Source organism: Saccopteryx bilineata, chromosome 3 (genome assembly GCF_036850765.1).
Source record: "Saccopteryx bilineata isolate mSacBil1 chromosome 3, mSacBil1_pri_phased_curated, whole genome shotgun sequence".
NCBI classification, from domain to species: domain Eukaryota; kingdom Metazoa; phylum Chordata; class Mammalia; order Chiroptera; family Emballonuridae; genus Saccopteryx; species Saccopteryx bilineata.
In genome coordinates, this window is record NC_089492.1 from 283,435,962 (window position 1) to 283,453,555 (window position 17,594).

General features: G+C 50.5%; 1 protein-coding gene and 1 long non-coding RNA gene across 2 annotated transcripts in view; one reads left to right on the top strand and one right to left on the bottom strand.

The window, feature by feature from the left end:
• Positions 1-17,594, bottom strand: part of KAZN (kazrin, periplakin interacting protein) — a 760,285-nt gene that overhangs the window by 361,169 nt on the left and 381,522 nt on the right. The gene's annotated exons all lie outside the window — the stretch shown is intronic.
• Positions 10,000-13,499, top strand: LOC136331620 (uncharacterized). Its single transcript, XR_010730513.1, has 3 exons — positions 10,000-10,098; positions 12,443-12,577; positions 13,368-13,499. It is a non-coding gene; the product is annotated as an uncharacterized lncRNA (long non-coding RNA).

Sequence of the window (17,594 nt, forward strand, 5' to 3'; positions counted from 1 at the left end):
TGTCCTCCGGACAACACCAAATTTTTATTGGATAATGTGTAGGTCGCTGTATGGCTCTCAAGGAATTACATTTTAAAATATGTGGCGTTCATGGCTCTCTCAGCCAAAAAGGTTCCCGACCCCTGGTTTAAGCCAAGGTCCTGCTCTTCTCAGGGTGGCCCTGGTCAAGGCTGGAGCAAGTCAGGGCGAGGGCTGGCGTGGTCACCCACACAGCACAGCCCCTCCACGGGCTCCCGACCCAGGATCCCTTCGGGCTGTCCCGAGCTTTGTCAGGTCTCTGCCAAGGCCATCCCTGCCCGATCCTCCTCCTCCTCTTGCCCTTCAGTCCCGCTGCTCCCTAACCCATTTCCTGAAGCGCTAACTCCATGCCCACATCTGCTTCCCACACATGAGAGTCAGTCACACGTCGGGCCTGGCGGATCAAAGCTCGGAGCCTCATCTGCCTGTTCTCGGTGTCCGCTCAAAATCCCCAGAGAATGGAGAACCACGGAGTGGGTTTGAGCAGACTAAAGTCGCTAACCAAATCTGTCCTCCTGAGAAGGGAGCGAGCGCTTCCCGAGTGGGGGCAGGGCTGGGCCGTGGCTACACCCAGACAGGGCTCCTTGCCTTCAGTGGGGATTCCCACCCTTACTGTAATTATTTCTACACTGTCCCATTGTTCCCAAGCAACAGGAAAAGCTTCTTGGTAACAATGGGTTAAAAGATAGTTGCAAATAACATAAATCTTTGAATTGCCCTCTCCCCTGCACAAGTCCATGATAAATGATCTCTGTCTGAGAGGGTCTCTGGGCTCCCGGCGTGCCTTCTATTCCGTGCACTGCCCAGAGAGGAGAGAACACCAGACCCATCTCCTCTTTTTTTTTTTTTCTTTGTATTTTTCTGAAGCTGGAAATGGGGAGAGACAGTCAGACAGACTCCCGCATGCGCCTGACCGGGATCCACCCGCACGCCCACCAGGGGTGACGCTCTGCCCACCAAGAGGCGATGCTCTGCCCCTCCGGGACGTCGCTCTGTTGCGACCAGAGCCACTCTAGCGCCTGAGGCAGAGGCCAAGGAGCCATCCTCAGCGCCCAGGCAAACTTTGCTCCAATGGAGCCTCGGCTGGGGGGGGGGGGGAGACAGAGAGGAAGGAGAGGGGGAGGGGTGGAGAAGCAGATGGGCGCCTCTCCTGTGTGCCCTGGCCGGGAATTGAACCCGGGACTTCTGCACACCAGGCCGACGCTCTACCACTGAGCCAACCGGCCAGGGCCGACCTGTCTCCTCTTAAACACGTAACTGATTACAGACACAAATTGAAGTCAAGAGGCGTGAGCCGCAGCCGGCAGTATGCCTTGAGCAAACGCCCATTTTTTTTTTTAATTTATTTTCAAAAATAAAGAGCTCTAAGACGCACACCACGGAAGGGGAGGTCGTGCACACAGTCGGGAATTTCTGCGACAGACACCCACCTTGCCCGGACGGGCTCCGGTAAGCAGCTGCTGACTGATTTTGAAAGCAGCGTCAGCATCCTGAGAGGAAGGAAGGGGGCAACACCTCCTGCTTCACACAGAGGGATGAGGGGGAAGGGAGGAGAAGCAGGAAGCAGGAGGCTGCTCTTTATCTAGGTGAGCTGGGGAGGGCGGGGAGGAGGAAACGGTCCAGGCTCTCTGGGCCCGGGCCCTCGGCTGGTGCACAGGAAGGTTCTGAGCTGAGGTGAGGACACCTTCGGAGATCACTTTGTGACTTTAGACCTTTGCTTCCTCATTGGAGCTAGGGGGCCCCAAATCCTTCTCCTGCCCCTTCGCATGGGTCCCTGTGAGGTCCCGTGAGGACCTGCGGGTGAGGGCACGCCGCAGGGTGAGAATGCCACATGAGATGAAGGAAGAAATCCCGTGTCCGCGCAAGAGCCTGGCCCTCCAGACTCTTGGCGGGGGGGGGGGGACACTTCTTGGTCCAGTTGAGGGTGGCCTCTGCTCTAGGGCGTGGACGTCCTCCGTGGCTTGAGGTCAGCCACGCCACAGCGGCCCCTCATCGCCAGCACTGCCCACAGCCACCGGCTCCCGTGTCCCCGCACCGCTGGTTCAGGAAAGGGAGCCACATGGCACCGTGGGGGCCTGGAGACTTGACGAGGTCCCTCTGAGGCACAGCTTGGATTTCCAGAGCCGCTCCACATCTCTCAAGAGAAATGAAGGGGTGAGAACCTGCCTCTCTTCCCTTAAAAATGCTCAGTATAGGAGCCAGGGCTGCAAACAGTAAAGGCACGTAGTGAGGGGTCCATCTGCAGGGGACAGAGGATGAGCATCGAGCCCCCAGTGGACTGGCTCAGGGATGAGTGCGGAACTTCCGAAGCAGGACGCTGGCCCCTGCTCAACCAGGGGGAATGGGATGCAGTCGGAAGTTTTCATTCAAGATCCTGCCACTTGCAAGAGAGAGAATGACATTTGAAGTTCCGAGTTTCTTAGAGGTTTTGATTCCCTGCCCCTGCCACCACACACACCACCATTTTCTTTCTTGTCAACTGAAGAATTTATTTAAAGGTGCAGAAGATTCTCCTTGGAGCCACGAAAGCACAGCATTGTTAAAGCCACATCAGAATGGGTAGTTTCTCCCCTTGATCCTCTCTCCCTATCTGAGCATCTGTTTACATCAGAGTTCATTTCCATCCTGGGGCTGAAAGGATTTTGCTTTTGCAAAAGCAGGAAGAAGAAGATGGGTTTGAAGGTGTGAAGTGGAGGGAGGCAGGCTTCTGCTCTGGGATGGTTGGCTCCACGGAGCAGTTTGATCACTGAGAGTTGTATCTCGAGGGGTCTCTGATCTGAAAATGAAATCTATTCTCATCCCTTTTCTTTATCGAAGGACTCATCTACACAGAACAGTTATCTGGTCAACGTGAGGACGCCGTGCTTTGAGGATTTCAGCAGGATCCCTCCCACAGAGGAGATGCGCCGTGGCTCCCACTGGGGTGCCCCTTCCCGAGTTCTCTGCTTGAAGATTAATTCCATCTGCCTGGGGTTCAAGTCAGATTGGTTCAGCCAGCCCGACGAGGAAAGCAGGATGTAGTCAGTGAGCCCGTGTTGTGGATTATTAGTTCAGTCCCTCAGACGCATTACTCAGACGTACCTGGTTAAGAGGACAGCACGATCCTCTGATGTTCTAGCTAAAACAACCATTTCTTCAACTTCCATGGGCTCAGGCAGTTGGAGGCAAACTGGTCCTTGGCTGAGAGGATGCCCGAACTATGTTCATCTTCTAGCCGACCCCAGGGCCAGGTCTTCAAGGAAAGCTGCAGACCAAGCGCTCTGAGGACACCGATGGCCAGTTCCGGCTCCTGAGAAAGCGATGGCTCCGATCGCCTGTTCCTCATCTGTCTCGTGGGTCTCGGGGCGGGCAATGCAGTTAAGAGCTATAGTGGCTTGAATCGCGTCATCCCAAAATGCACATCTGCCCAGAATCTCGGAATGTGAGCCTTATTTGGAGAGAGAGGATCTTTGTAGAAGTAATCAGGTAAGAATCTAGCGATGAAATCTTCTTAACATTCGGGGTGTGCCCTAAATCCAGTGGCCGGTGTCCTTGCGAGAAGAGCGGAGGACCCAGAGAGACGCAGGGGGAGGAAGAAGAACAGAGGCGTGTTTGCTGGACACAGAGATCGGAGTGCTGCCCACCATAGACCCAGGAACTCCTGGGACAACCAGGAGCGGCAGAGGCAGAGAGGGATCCTTCCCTCGAGTTTTCAGAGGGAGCCTGGCCCTGCTGACACCCCGGTTTTGTACTTCCAGCCCCCAGAACCACGGCAGAATAAATGTCTGTTGTTCTACCTCGCCGCACACATTGGTGCGGCAGCGCTAGGAAGCTAACACTGTCTCTTCCTTACGTGCCTCTCCCCCAACAGTGCATCTCCCCGTTTCTCTCTCCCCAAATGCCTTTCTTTCTGGAGCCTCCAGATTGTCAAAGGAAGATGCAACCTTTGGACCCCAATGGTAGAGAGTGAGGAGCTGACTTTTACCCGAATGAGGTGGCCCTGTGCTTTCACAGACCCCGAGAATACAAAGAGCTGTCTGTGATGGTAACAGCTGAGGAGAAGTCAATGCTTGACAATGCAATAGTCCCATGCCCAACACTCTGTGGGCTTTTTCTAGTCGAAATTTTGGGGGGCGAGGACGAGAGTCACTTCTGCTTCCCTACTGGGACACCGTGCAGCGGAGGACAAGTTCCCTGAGCGAGAAGAACTGGCTTTGATTCCCGGCCCTCGGTGCCTGTGCCCTAAGCTGCCATCCGGCCTCCCTACCCCAACCTCAACCCTAACTAGCACCCAGGGGTGGACTCTTGCAACACCAGACTTCTCTACAGCAAATATAAATGTACGGCACTTAAATAATTGATTTTGTTAGGAAATTAAACCATTGCATAACTTATTCATCAATCACTCTCCCAGTGGAGTCAATAAATGCCAACTTCTTGATGCCAAACTCTTCCGTGGGATGACACGGTTGCACAGCAAACAGTAACAACACATTTCCAAAGCTTTTTTAATTTAATCTTATTTAACAAAGGCAGCTGCTGGACATTTCTGGAGATTGCTAGAAGGCAACAAAGAGAGAAGTTGGCTCAGTCCGCTCAGATCTCCTGTTCCCTGAAATATCCTGTTGTTCTTTTCACAGGAGATGTAGCTGGGGTGATGCAGGCTGGGGCTGTCTCGGCCTCTGGTCACAGTGTCTGTGTGACCAGGACCAACTTGGTGGGGGCAGGGCAGAACAGGACACACGGGCAGTTCCAGAGGCCTTGCTAAGGATAGAGGGCTGGTCTAAGGATAGACCAGCTAAGATAGAGGTGCTAAGAATACAGAGCTCCTGGGCACAGAAATTGTTTTTGCTGGTGGTTTGCCATCATTTCATATCAGAATCTGAAAGCTTATAATACAAATGCAGATTCCTGGGCCCCACCACCAGCAGAGACCTGAAATGAAGTCAGGAATCCACCTTTTATTTGTCATAGTGGTCTGATGCATACACAGGAGTAAGAGTCGCTAATTGTTTTCATAAAACAGAAGACTGGTCACACTGATGTTGAGACAGTTGCCCCTGGCAACCAGCATTCTACTTTCTGTCTCTATGAATTTTACTACTCTAAGTACCTCTTGTAAGTGGAATTCCACAGGATTTGTCTTCTTTCTTTCTTTTTTTTTTATAACTGGCTTATTTCACTTAGCATAAGGTTCTCAAGGTTCATCCATGTCGTAGCATCTGTCAGAATTCCCTTCCTTTTGAGGGCTGCATACTATTCCATTGCGTACACGTACCACTTTATGTTTCTCCATTCATCCATTAAGGGGCACTTGGGCTGCTTCCACCTTTTGGCTGTGGTGAATGATGCTGGTGTGAGCGGCGGTGTACAAATCATCTCGAGACCATGCTTTCAATTATTTGGGGTACAGACCAAACAGTGGGGGGCTGCTGAGTCATATGGTAGTTCTGTTGCTATTACTATTTTCTTTGAGGAACCACCATAGTGTTTTCCACAGTGGTCGTCCCATTTTACCATTCCTCCTACACTGCATAACGGTTCCAATTTCTCCACATTCTCTCCAACCCCCATTAATTTTTTTTTTAAATAATAGCCATCCTGATGTGTGCAACTCATTTTCTCTTAACAAAAGGATATAAAATATGTTGGTATCTTTTTAACTTGACAGGGAATAGCCAACTCTACTGGAAATAAATACCTATGTGTGTGTGTATGTATGTGTGTGTGTGTGTGTGTGTTGTGTGTGCACGTGCATGTGTGTGTGTATGAAAAACAGCCCGGAACACTGGCTCTGCAGAGGGCTGGTTAAAAGGGGAGGGGACAGGGTGGTGAGTGAGAGAGAAAGAATGTGCTTCTGTGTCACGTGGGCCTGAGTTCAGCTCCCAACTCTCCTGCACCTTGTCTAGCTGGCCTGGGAGCCAAGTTCCCTTCCTCTCTCACACTCAGTTTCATCAGTTGCCAATAGGAATAAGAAGTCCTACTGTGTAATTGCAATACAGTTATGAGTAAAAAGCACCCAGCTTAGTACCTGGCACCTAGCAGGTGCTCAGTAAATATACAATATTGTGCGTGGGAAAATGGAATGGTGGAAAGAGGGCGAGGCCCAGAGCGGACTCTCCTCTTGGGATAGACAGATAGGCAGGAGGCACAATGCCCCACAGACGGGAGCGTCTCACCTGCGAGCCGCTGACTGCACCTGACCGGCAAGCGTTTAAGCAGAGATCACAGCTTCCTGGCTATCTGGTTGCTGGATGGGGGTGGGGATTACTATTAAATCAGTTTACTAACAGAGCTGAATCTCCTGCACTGACGTGCCCAACCGCCTGATCTGTAGCTCACTTACGGCCGTGGACAGCAGGGCTCCACCACTGGCTGGCCTGGTCTGAATCCCGGCTCTGTCGCTCATCAGCTGGGTGACTTCAGCGAGGCTACAGCCCCTGGGTTTTTGCACTTGAAAAGAGGGGGGGCGGTGAGTGCATGGCTATAATAGTATCTGCTTTAGATACTAAGTATCTAAGAAGCAATGAAAAAATCTCACAGGAAGTGTTCAGCAAGCACACACTGCCCAGTACAGGGGGAGCAGCGAGTAGATTCGTCTTATCATTAAAGCCCTTAACATCTCCGGATGACGGAGGGCGGGAGCTGCACCCTCACAGGGAGACTGAGCTTCTGTGTTCAGAGCCCGGGCGGGCGGACAGCGGGCAGTGGCTCAGTGGGCGGCTGTCTTTCCCCCCCTTCCCAGCCCCATGCAAGCAGGCTAATCGCATTATCAAGATTATCTCCCAGTAGTAGCAGAGCTGCTGCCCTGGGACTCGGGTTTAATTCCGTTTTAATAACAGGTTCTTAAACACATTTGAAAACAAAATTATGATGCCCTTTCTTCCCTTTAGTTGGGGAGAAAAAAAAACCCAACCCTTCCTAATGGACAGTCATGTGTTGGATCTTGTGTTGTCTATCGCTTGGGTGTTTGGATCTTTTTTTTTTTTTAAAAGAATGCCTACTGTTTTGGAGATGGTTGGGGGCTGGGATGGAGGTTTTTTTTCTATTTTGAAATGATTTTTCTGACAACAAAGGAAGCAGCCCGTCTTCCCAGAAGCTAGGACCTGCCTTGTTTGAAAATTGCCGTGTTGTAGGGCCAATAGGGATCATGGCTTCTAAAGCAGCAAACCCGCTGTAAGATGATATAAAAATTCAGGGAGGCTTGGAATGCTTCGTCTACCTGCTATTTACAGAAAAACATAAAATTTTATTTTCCCCGGGCAAGACCAAGGAAATTTTAGAAATTTCCACTTATAAAAGACACATCTAGTGCTGCCTGAGCAAGAATGGAGAAGGGACTCATTGGGCTTACCGGTGAGCAGACAGGCTGGGTAACTGATGACCATTATTCCCTTCCCTTTCAATACTTTCCCCCATTATTACATCCTCCCCACTCCCCCCAAAAACCATAGTGACCTAGATTTCATCAAGGCTAAATGGCATCTCTTCTGTTTGATGACCTATAAAACCAGATCTAATTCCACCATTAGCAATATATTCCTTTGGCTAGATTCTTAGCCTTTTTTTTTCTTGGCAGCCTCCTTTAAAACATAAATATTGTCATGGCAGGTAAAAGTAGAAGCTCTGGCCAGTCTCTAAACATCCCTTGTGAATTAGGATAACTCCAGTATCGCCTGGAGTGTCCTGATACAGCAGGCAGAGGACACACCTGGGAGAGACAGTACTGTGCGGTTGCTGGAGGGGGCCACGGGTTGTGGCGGGGGCTACGGGGGCACTGAGAACTCGCCAGTGGGCAGTGGTCTAAGGGACTTACTTTGTGAGCAGAGATTCTAAACATAGTTCAATGGTTCAAGAGATGGCTTAGGGGGCCAGAGCCCCTGATTGATATGCAAACCACCGTTTTATATATATACATATCCCCCCCCCCCAAGTCTACAGTTTTTATAAAATTCTCAAAGATCAAATAACATCAGCCGGCACTTGCTGAGGGCTCTCTAGGCATCCAGAACCTGGGCACAGCACTCTATACACTGCTTCACCTAATCCTCCCCTTCCACAGCCAGCTAAGTTATCCTGTTTTCCCCCTTTACACAGATAGAGGAACTGAGGCTTGGAGGTAGTTAAATGGTAAAGAATAATGAGGATGAAAATGTCAGCTCACAATTGTTGTGCAAACTACATACCAGGCACTATTTATGAGTTATCTCAGGTCCTCACAGACAGGACGCTCATGACCTCAGACGCTCAGGATGCACAGAGAAGCTGAGGACCACCCACAGGCACAGAGCTGAGAACACAGCGCCTGATACGTGTTCTGAGGACAGGTGCACCTGGGATCAAGAGAGACCTGACTCTTGCGTCAAGGAGCCCAAGACTCAGCTTGAAAGCCCCTAATTGTCACATAACAACCTGGCAAACCCCAACCTTCAGGCATGTTCGGGTTGGGAAGATGCTTCCTAAATGCCAGGACTTCAGTCTTGGCCGGTTGGCTCAGTGGTAGAGTGTCAGGCTGGCATGTGGAAGTCCCGGGTTTGAATCTCGGCCAGGGCACACAGGAGAGGTGCCCATCTGCTTCTCCACCCCTCCCCCTCTCCTTCCTCTCTATCTCTCTCTTCCCCTCCCACAGCCAAGGTTCCATGGGAGCAAAGTTGGCCCGGGCGCTGAGGATGGCTCCATGGCCTCTGCCTCAGGTGCTAGAATGGCTCTGGTTGCTTTCAGCCCCAGATGGACAAAGCATCGCCCCCTGGTGGGCATGCCAGGTGGATCCTGGTCAAGCACTTGCAGGAGTCTCTCTGCTTTCCAGCTTCTCACTTCAGAAAAATACAAAAAAATAAATAAATAAAAAATGTCAGGTCGTCAGTGCAGTGCCAGTGACAACTACCACACAGAGTGAGACAGCCCTTAAGTGCTCCCAAAAATGTAGTCCCTGCCCCAGCATCCACATTACCTGGGGACCTGTGAGAAACACAAATTATTGTCCCCAACCCAGACCTATTGAATCAGGAGCTGGGGGTGGGGCCCAGCCATCTGCATGTTAACAAGCCCCCAAGGAAGCTGGTACTTATCCAAGATGAGACTAAGGCCACCAGCTTTGAGGCGGAGGGTCAGTCCCCGCCCAGGACTGGTTCTGCTCCTCACTGTCAGGGTCACGGTGACAGCAGCGGGCGCTCGGAGCCTCAGCTTTCCTCGCCTGGGAAATGGTGAAAAGGGCAGTTTTGCATTGTTTTGAGGGTGAAATGAGACACACGGATTAAATATCTGGTCTGTGAGTATGAAACGTGGGTGGTCATGGTTCGTATGACAATTTTGGTATCTTCTGAGCTCTGCCTGCCACCCTCCTCCTCTGAACGGGGCTCACCAACTGGCCAGTTCCTGGGACTGAGGGCTTCCAAGCCTGGACTTTCAGGGCTCCAACTGGGGAAGCCCCAGGCAAACTGGGATAAGTTAGTCGCTCTGCTCTGAGACCTCACCCCCCCCCCAACCTGAAGCACCCTCCCCCCATGATTGCGTCCCAGCCCCAAGCCTTTTCTAGCGGGTAGACACCCAGGGCTAACCTATGTAGAACCAAACACAAACGCAAGAGGCTTTCCCTTTCTGAAAAACTGCTCCGTGTCAGAGCCACCAAATTGTCACAGTTTCCCCATCAACAGAGAAGCAAACTGTTCTAATCTCCGTTGGTTCCAGCAGCTAAGCCTGCTTATAATGAAGCATTATCCCCACACTCGCCGGAGAAGGCGGTGCACACGGCCAGTGATTTAAACCACCTCTGTTAAGCTCAAACAAACACAAACCTATAAAGAGGGATTTCACTAATTCACTCTAATGACTGGGAGACCCATCCAAATACCCCGCATTATCAAGGGGAGAGGAAAATAATTAAAACACCAAGAAGCTGGGAGGCATGTAAACGCACTGACACAGCAAGTTACAGTTTAACTCAATGTCACGAGTACCTGGCTGTGGTCTGCAGGTGGGTCGGTCAGCCCCAGGTAGGGAACCCATCCCTGAAGCCCCTGCCCCACCCCCCTGTGCTCTGCTCTCTCTGCTGTGGGATGAACCAGGTGCAGGAGGGGAGTTGGGATCTTTGCTAGAGTCCAGGTGAGTGGTTCTCAAAGTGTGGCCCTGGGGGCGGCAGCAGCAACAGCCCCCCAGTAAACTGTGAAGTATGTATTTTCTGGGACCCCCTTCCAGACCAGACCAGGTGGGTCAAAAACTGTGGTGGGGGGAGGGGGAGGGGTGTGCAGTCCCTTTTAACTGGCCCTCCACGTGGCTCTCAGGCGCAACTTTGAGAACCGCCTGCTTGGGTCGGGGAAGGGCTTACACTTGCTCAGCAAAGCTGACAGCTGCTGCTTTCATTACTGATTGCATCGAAGACCCAGGGGAGAGGGTGGCCTTCTCCTCCCTGTGGTCACCCGGGCAGCACTGCAGTCCCTGGATAGAGGGCCTATTCTTCCAGCCCCTTTCCAATAGGTGGGTGGGCCAGACTGTGTGCAGGTGTGAGCATGCCCAGTCTTTCAAAATGCTTCTGTAAACATTAACCTTGAAAGGCCAAACTCCACAGGTCTCAGAAGCAGCACAGAGCCACAAAATGACCTCTGTCCAGGGTGCTTGTCCCGGGGAGGCCAGGAGGATGTAAAAATGCTCTCTTTCTGGGTTCTCCACCTGGGGCTGACCCTTCCGTCAAGAGACCAGAGCTAAGAAGTCACGACGTTGAGTTAAACTGTAACTTGCTAGGCAAATACTTTGCTGGCAAGGTCTGGAAACATTTTGGTTGGCACCACTGGGGGTGAGGAGGATGCTACTGGAATCTGTGGGTAGAGGCCAGGGATGCCTCTAAACAGCCTAGGATGGACAGACAGCCCCAACGACAAAGAATGAGCCAGCTCCAAATGTGAAGCGTGTTAAGGTTGACACTGGGAATATCAAAACACCTGATTTAGGCAACCACTCGTGACCGACATTTACTGAGCACCTGCTGTCTCCCAGGTAGCATACCAGGTGTCATCCGCCCTTCCTCATTTACTGCTGAGAACCAGAGTCGAAACTCTAGGGGATGCAGCCCACAGATGCATTGTTCAGCCTGAGCAGTGCTTCTGGTTCTTGTTTTGTTTCAAAACAAATATTGAATTAGTTGTTAATATTTAAGCCACAGGAGACTTCATATAAAGTCTGGACTTCTCATTTTTTCTTGAAAAGTCAGAAGGGTCTGGCCACGCTGGGCTTGCATTCCTAGATGGAGACCACTGACTGGACCTGCTGCCCGTTTCAGCTGCTCTGAGGTCTGCCCTCGTCCCCAACACTCCTCGGGGAGCTGTGTCAGCTGCCACTTGTCACTGCTCTTGTCACCCCGCCTGGTACCTGCAGGTGAATGCACTTGTCACCTCTGCCTCGGAGGCTTCACCCGCTCCAGGTTCCAGCTTCACCCCCACAGCATGTCCCAAACCTCCATCTGCGACCCTTTTGTCATCCAACCTCTCCCCGCTTCCAGATCCTCCTGGCCCTCTCTGGAAAAGAATCTCGTAGACCCACATGGGGACTCGTTTCTGAAACACACTAAACAAGGGAGAAATGGTGTGAAACACCCACGACCTCACCAGTAGCGTCAGCACAATCTCCCGAGTTACTGGTCCATTTCCCCTGCAATCCTGTACATTCTGTAGGGCCGGGGACCCAGTTATTGATGTCCGAGTCAGAATTTCTCAACCTTGACATCTTCTATTTGTGGATGGTTAGCAACATCCTTGAGTTCTACTCACTAGAGCCAGCAGCATCCCTCACTTCCAGTGGTGACAACCAAAAATGTCTCCAGACATTGCCCCAGGAGGGCAAAACTGCCTCCACTTGAAAACCACTAAGCTGGTCCATGGCTTGGTGCACAGACAGCAATGAAATGTTCTATGGATGGAAGGATGGAAGGATGGATGGAAGGATAAATGGATGGATGGAAGGAAGGAAGGAAGGAAGGAAGGAAGGAAGGAAGGAAGGAAGGAAGGAAGGAAGGAAGGAAGAGTGGGCAGATAGCTGACCCAACAAATAAACATATGACACTGACATTAAGGAACACGGGAGGAAGAAGCAGGAGAATCCCAGCCGCAGCCAACCGAGAAATAATGAAGAGTGAAGCTAACGCGGTGATTCCGAAATGGCAATTTTAAATGAGAGCAAATTGGGGTAAAATCCCACGTAAGTTTTCAAGAGTGCGGCTAGTTACTTAAAGTGAAGAACACTTGTCACGGGCTTGTAACAGGATCGCGATTTCACGGCTGGGGTGCGTCCCTGCACACACAACGAGGCGGCTTCCTAAACAGAATCTGTCCGCAGCTTCTGAGCTCGTTTTATATATTTTTGATCTCCGTGCCTGATGTCAGCCCTGGTTTGTGGCCGGGTGGTATGCCCTGTGCAGCCCTCACTTCAGGCTCAAAGTGCCCTCCCTGCTCCACAGGAATGAAAGCGGCCAAAGGCCCCTGCAGAGTGCTGATGGTTTTCCTCTGGGCGGGGGCTCTTCCTCGGAGAAAGCATCTCACGGGATCACCAGCGTCATGCAAACCACCCTCTCTTACGGGAAGGAGCTGGAAAGGTGAGTAGGGGCTTCTAGGTTCATGCGCATTGGCCATTTAATGAGGGATGACTATGACACATGAACCCAAGCCCTGGTGTCCTGAGCTACACTGATCCGTCTTTTTACCTAGTGCTGGAATTCAGATGGTTCATGTATACCAGGGGTCCCCAAACTTTTTACACAGGGGGCCAGTTCACTGTCCCTCAGACCATTGGAGGGCCGGACTATAAAAAAACTATGAACAAATCCCTATGCACACTGCACATATCTTATTTTAAAGTAAAAAAACAAAACGGGAACAAATACAATATTTAAAATAAAGAACAAGTAAATTTAAATCAACAAACTGACCAATATTTCAATGGGAACTACAAGCCTGCTTTTGGCTAATGAGATGGTCAATGTGCTGCTCTCACTGACCACCAATGAAAGAGGTGCCCCTTCCGGAAGTACGGTGGGGGCCGGATAAATGGCCTCAGGGGGCCGCATGTGGCCCACGGGCCGTAGTTTGGGGACCCCTGATGTAGACCCTGCAATTATCCTCCGGTCAAAATTCTGAAAAATAAATCTAATCAAGTTAGTGTTCTTTTCAATGATGCTTAAGGCTCATGAAGACTGAGTTAATGGTTTTATACCAGGGGATTCCTGCCTGGTGGGGGCAGGAAGGGGGATCAAGTCCGTCCCTCAGGATTTACACACACACACACACACACACACACACACACACACCCGTCAGTGTGGTAGCGAAGTTAGGAGGGGGCAGGCTGATTTCTCACTTATTATCCCTCTGGTCTCGGTTCACCAACAGGGAAGACAGATATCGACGCGGAAGAGAGCCTCCCCAGTCATTACTAGCAAACGGACAGGAAGCTCACGTGCGCGGAGACATCTCCTCCCGCCCCCCAGCCCTCCCAAAATAAAGGAAGGCTGGACTTCCAGTCACTGGAGCAAGTCTAAATATTTCTTCTAATTACCACAGCTAGTGCAAACAACATTCCATTTTCAACAATAGCTCCTTTCTCAAGGCTCACAGAGCCAGGCCTGGCAGGTTGAAAATGAGACGAGGGACTATGGCGAAGGGCTTCAGCACTAATTGCGATCTGCCTAATTCGGTCGTTTTAAAGAACAAACGAGTCTACCTCCGTGGTGCTCTGGATTGTAAACGTGTTGAGTGAGGGGTAGGGACGTCCTCTGAGTTCCAGATGCATGCAGTTTTAGGCAAACCGCCCGACCTGCAGCAGGGCGGGACCAGCTAGCAAACTCTCCTGCTCCATGCGCATGGGTAGCATCGGGGGCCGGGGGCTTGATTTGTCCTCTCTTTGATTCCCTAAACCACGTGCTTCCAATCTGGTTGCCCCCAGGATTTCAAAAGGCAACCTCTCAAATCAGCTTGAAAGCCGATACTCATTCGACTTCTTTGGGCTCCAAGTGCTTATAGACAGACATCCTCGGTCACTGTAATCATCAAAATGTGAACCCATCAGGTCTGGGGACATAATGAAAGCTATCAACCACTTCCCCCAAGGTGAGGGACTCCAGAGAACACTGCCTGGATTAAAATCCAGCTCTACTCGTTACTTGCTGTGTGACCTTGGGCAAGTTGCTTAACTTCTCTGTGCTTGAGAGGCCCCATCTGTAGAGTGTGAAAAACAATAGCGCCTTCCTCTGCTTTTAAGTGTAAATAAAGAATTTAGGACTGGGATTGGCATAAAGAAAGTACCCTACTGGTGGGTCTGAAGGGATAGGCTTTCTGGAAGAATGTGAGTCTGAGAGCTCCTTACCCATCAGGCTTTGGGAAGAGGGCAAAATTTTGCTGGGCTGAAGAACTCAGGGCCCAGCCACCATCAGAGCAATAAAGCGGAGCGTGGGCTAAGGTAACCAATCTCTACCTTGGCATGCTCAGATCCAACGGCAAATAAGACGGGGCATACTCCATTGTTCCAAGTGGTTTGGGAAACAATTCTGGAAAATCTGAATGTGTCAACAGAACTGATGAGTTCATTCAAATTCCTCTGCTGCAAATATGAAAGATTGGGTACATCCAAGCGCTTATTTTTAACATGAAGATACAAACTGAGTTGTCTAAGACAGGGCAGAATGGCCTCATGTCCCAAAGACCTAGCTTTAGCCGTCTGCAAGTCACCCAGGGTACAGGCCAGTTGCTGAAAGCATGCGACCTACAGCATGCACCTTATATAAATATTAGCAAGCTCTATCATTCCTGCTGTTACAGTAGCAACTCCCATTCTTTCACTCCAGTTAAATATTCACAGAAGGGAAAACCCTCTCGATCAAGGCTCTGCCCCTCCCTGTATTTAATGAGGGACTCTGAAATCCTCCCCTCTGAAGCGCCTCAGTCCCAACCCCTACTCCTCAGAACTCCACGGGGAGAGAGGTCAGGCCCAACCCCTCTGCAGCTCTCATCCAGGATGTGTGCCGCTGGGGGACGGAGGGGGAGCAGGCTCTTCTTTAGACTGGCTAAGATCAGGTGACCCACGGTTGGGCATGATGACTAAGCCTGTGGCTATCCATCAAAGAAGCCACACTCACTGAACGTTGCTGTTGAACTTCTCTTTTTCTGTTTCTCACTTAGCAAGATATCCTTTTAAAAATGTTTTCCACGGTAAATTAGTAATAGCACATTCCAGCATGGAAAACAAAAAATACAGGAGAGTTGATGGAAAAGAAAAGACCTTCATTCTCATGCCCAGAACTAACCACTATCAGTATTTGACTGTCTTTCCTTCCAGCCCTTTTTCTATGCATGATGTCTTTCCTCCAGTTTTACTAAGGTATAACTGACAGTAACATCGTACTAGTTTAAAATGTACAACGTAGTGGTTTGATGTATGTGCATTTGGTGAAACGATTACCACGGTAAGTCTACGATTACCACGATAAGTCTACGTAACATCTACCACCTCATATAGTAACACATTTCTTTTTCTTGTGATGAGAGCTTTTAAGATCTATGATCTTAGCAACTTTCAAACATCTAATATATTACTAACTATAGTCCCCATGCTGTACCTTATGTTCCCAGGATTTATTTACCTTACAGCCGGAAGTTTGTCTCATTTGACTACCTTCACACATTCCCTCACTCCTGCCGCCTGCCTCTGGCAACCACCAGTCTGGTCTCTGTTTCTATGATATTTCTTTGGTATTTTTGATTCCACATATAAGTGAGGTCATATGGTATCTGTCTTCCTCTCTGACTTATTTCACTTAGCAAAATGCCCTCAAGGTCCATCTGTGTGGTCACAAGTGGCAAGACGTCATTCTTTTTGATGGCTGAGTAATATTTCATATATAGATGGAATACACCCCCCCCCAAACACATTTTCTTTATCCATTCGTCCCTTGATGGGCACTTAAGGTGTTCCCGCATATTTGTAATTGTGAACAATGCTGCAATGAACACGGGGGGCTGTTGGAGGGTGCGGATAGCTCTTTGAGATAGTGACTTCATTTCCTCCAGCTATATACCCAGAAGTGGGATTGCTGGGTCACACGGTTGTTCTATTGTCACTTTGTTTGAGGAACCTCCACACTGCTTTCCGTAATGGCTGCCCCGATTCACAATCCCAATTTCTTGGTCGTGATTTTTACATAAACGTGATCATTCCGTCCATGCGACTTCACACTCTGCTTTCTTCCCTTGGGCTTCCTGGCTCGTGCACGTGTTCGTGCTGCCGCAATGAGCGTTACACGGAATGGTTCCCATGGAAAAGCTCCCCCTTAGCTCTCAGTTCAGTGAAGGGGAGGGTGCTCGTGCTCGTCTCGGCTGGAGAGCCGGGGCAGCAGGAGACACTGAAAGGGCCTCCTGGGAAGGAAGGAGACCCAGGAGGACCGGGAGGAGACAGGAAACCGATGGAGGTTGATGGGGGGGGGGGGGAGAGTAGGGACAACTCTGAACTTCCTGCTCAGCCTCCTTCTCCAGCTTCCTGCAGAGTTGACCTTCAGAGGGTTGGCATGGGGGGGCCATTACAATTCGGGAGCCCCAGGCCATACCCAGCCTGCATACATGGCTTTTTTTTCCCCATCTGAACTTATTATGAGATTTACAGATCAGGAGAGGCCAAATAAAGATTCAGATTTGCTGCTTCTACCAAAAACACACACGACTGGACAACCCTGGGCCGCATTTCCACGGGGCAACAATCCCACGGAAGTGAGGAGGCACCCTGACCTTCAGCCAGGCCGGCACCCATCAACCAGTCCACCGAACTCTGCGTTTGGCCCGTTCCACCATTTATTTACCAGCGCGGAGTCGGCCAGCGCTGGCGTTTACGATTCCATGTCCTGAAGTAACTTCTGGTCCTCTGCTCTTCTCCTGAGTTTAAGACACTGCAGTGAACTCCATCGCTGGTCCCTAAGTTAAAGACGGAAATGAACCGGTCCTTCTCTAGCTCCTACTCCTGGGCGGCCTTTGGAATCAGTAAATCCCTCTTGAAAGAAACACTTGCTGGGCTCCACGACGTCCACCCTGGGCCGGGGAGGATGCGAAACAGGAAACGCAGGAAAGCTGGTCTAGCCTGGCGGGAAGGCGTGCGGGTTTGGATTTCTTCTCCTCGCTTTTACGTAATTTGGCAATTGGCTGCGGGCTGTTGTGGCCATTAATTTTTTTCATGCAACAGGAAGAACTGTGCCCCGGGGTATGATTATTAAAATATGTTCCTCTTCTATAGTTAAACAGTGGAATGGCTTCTCTGAGCTTTAAAACGAGCCGAGGGGAAATACCGATGGCTTAAGATGTCACTGAAATGTAGGCTTCACGTTGCACCGCTAGGAAGCAGTACCGGCTTGGGACTCAAGTCTTCTTTTTCCAGGTAATGGCTATGAGGACAAAATGGGGGTGAGAAGGGTATAAAGACATAGGATATGGAGAAGGTGAGACCTTTGGGACAGCTGCCCCAGACTCCAAGGAGCTTAGAAGGTCAGCAGTCTCATGTGCCCTGGGGGGAGAGGGGGGGGCTGTCCTCAGATGTATCCGTCTTATACCTTGCAAATGTAAGGGTAGAAGCTAGAGGAT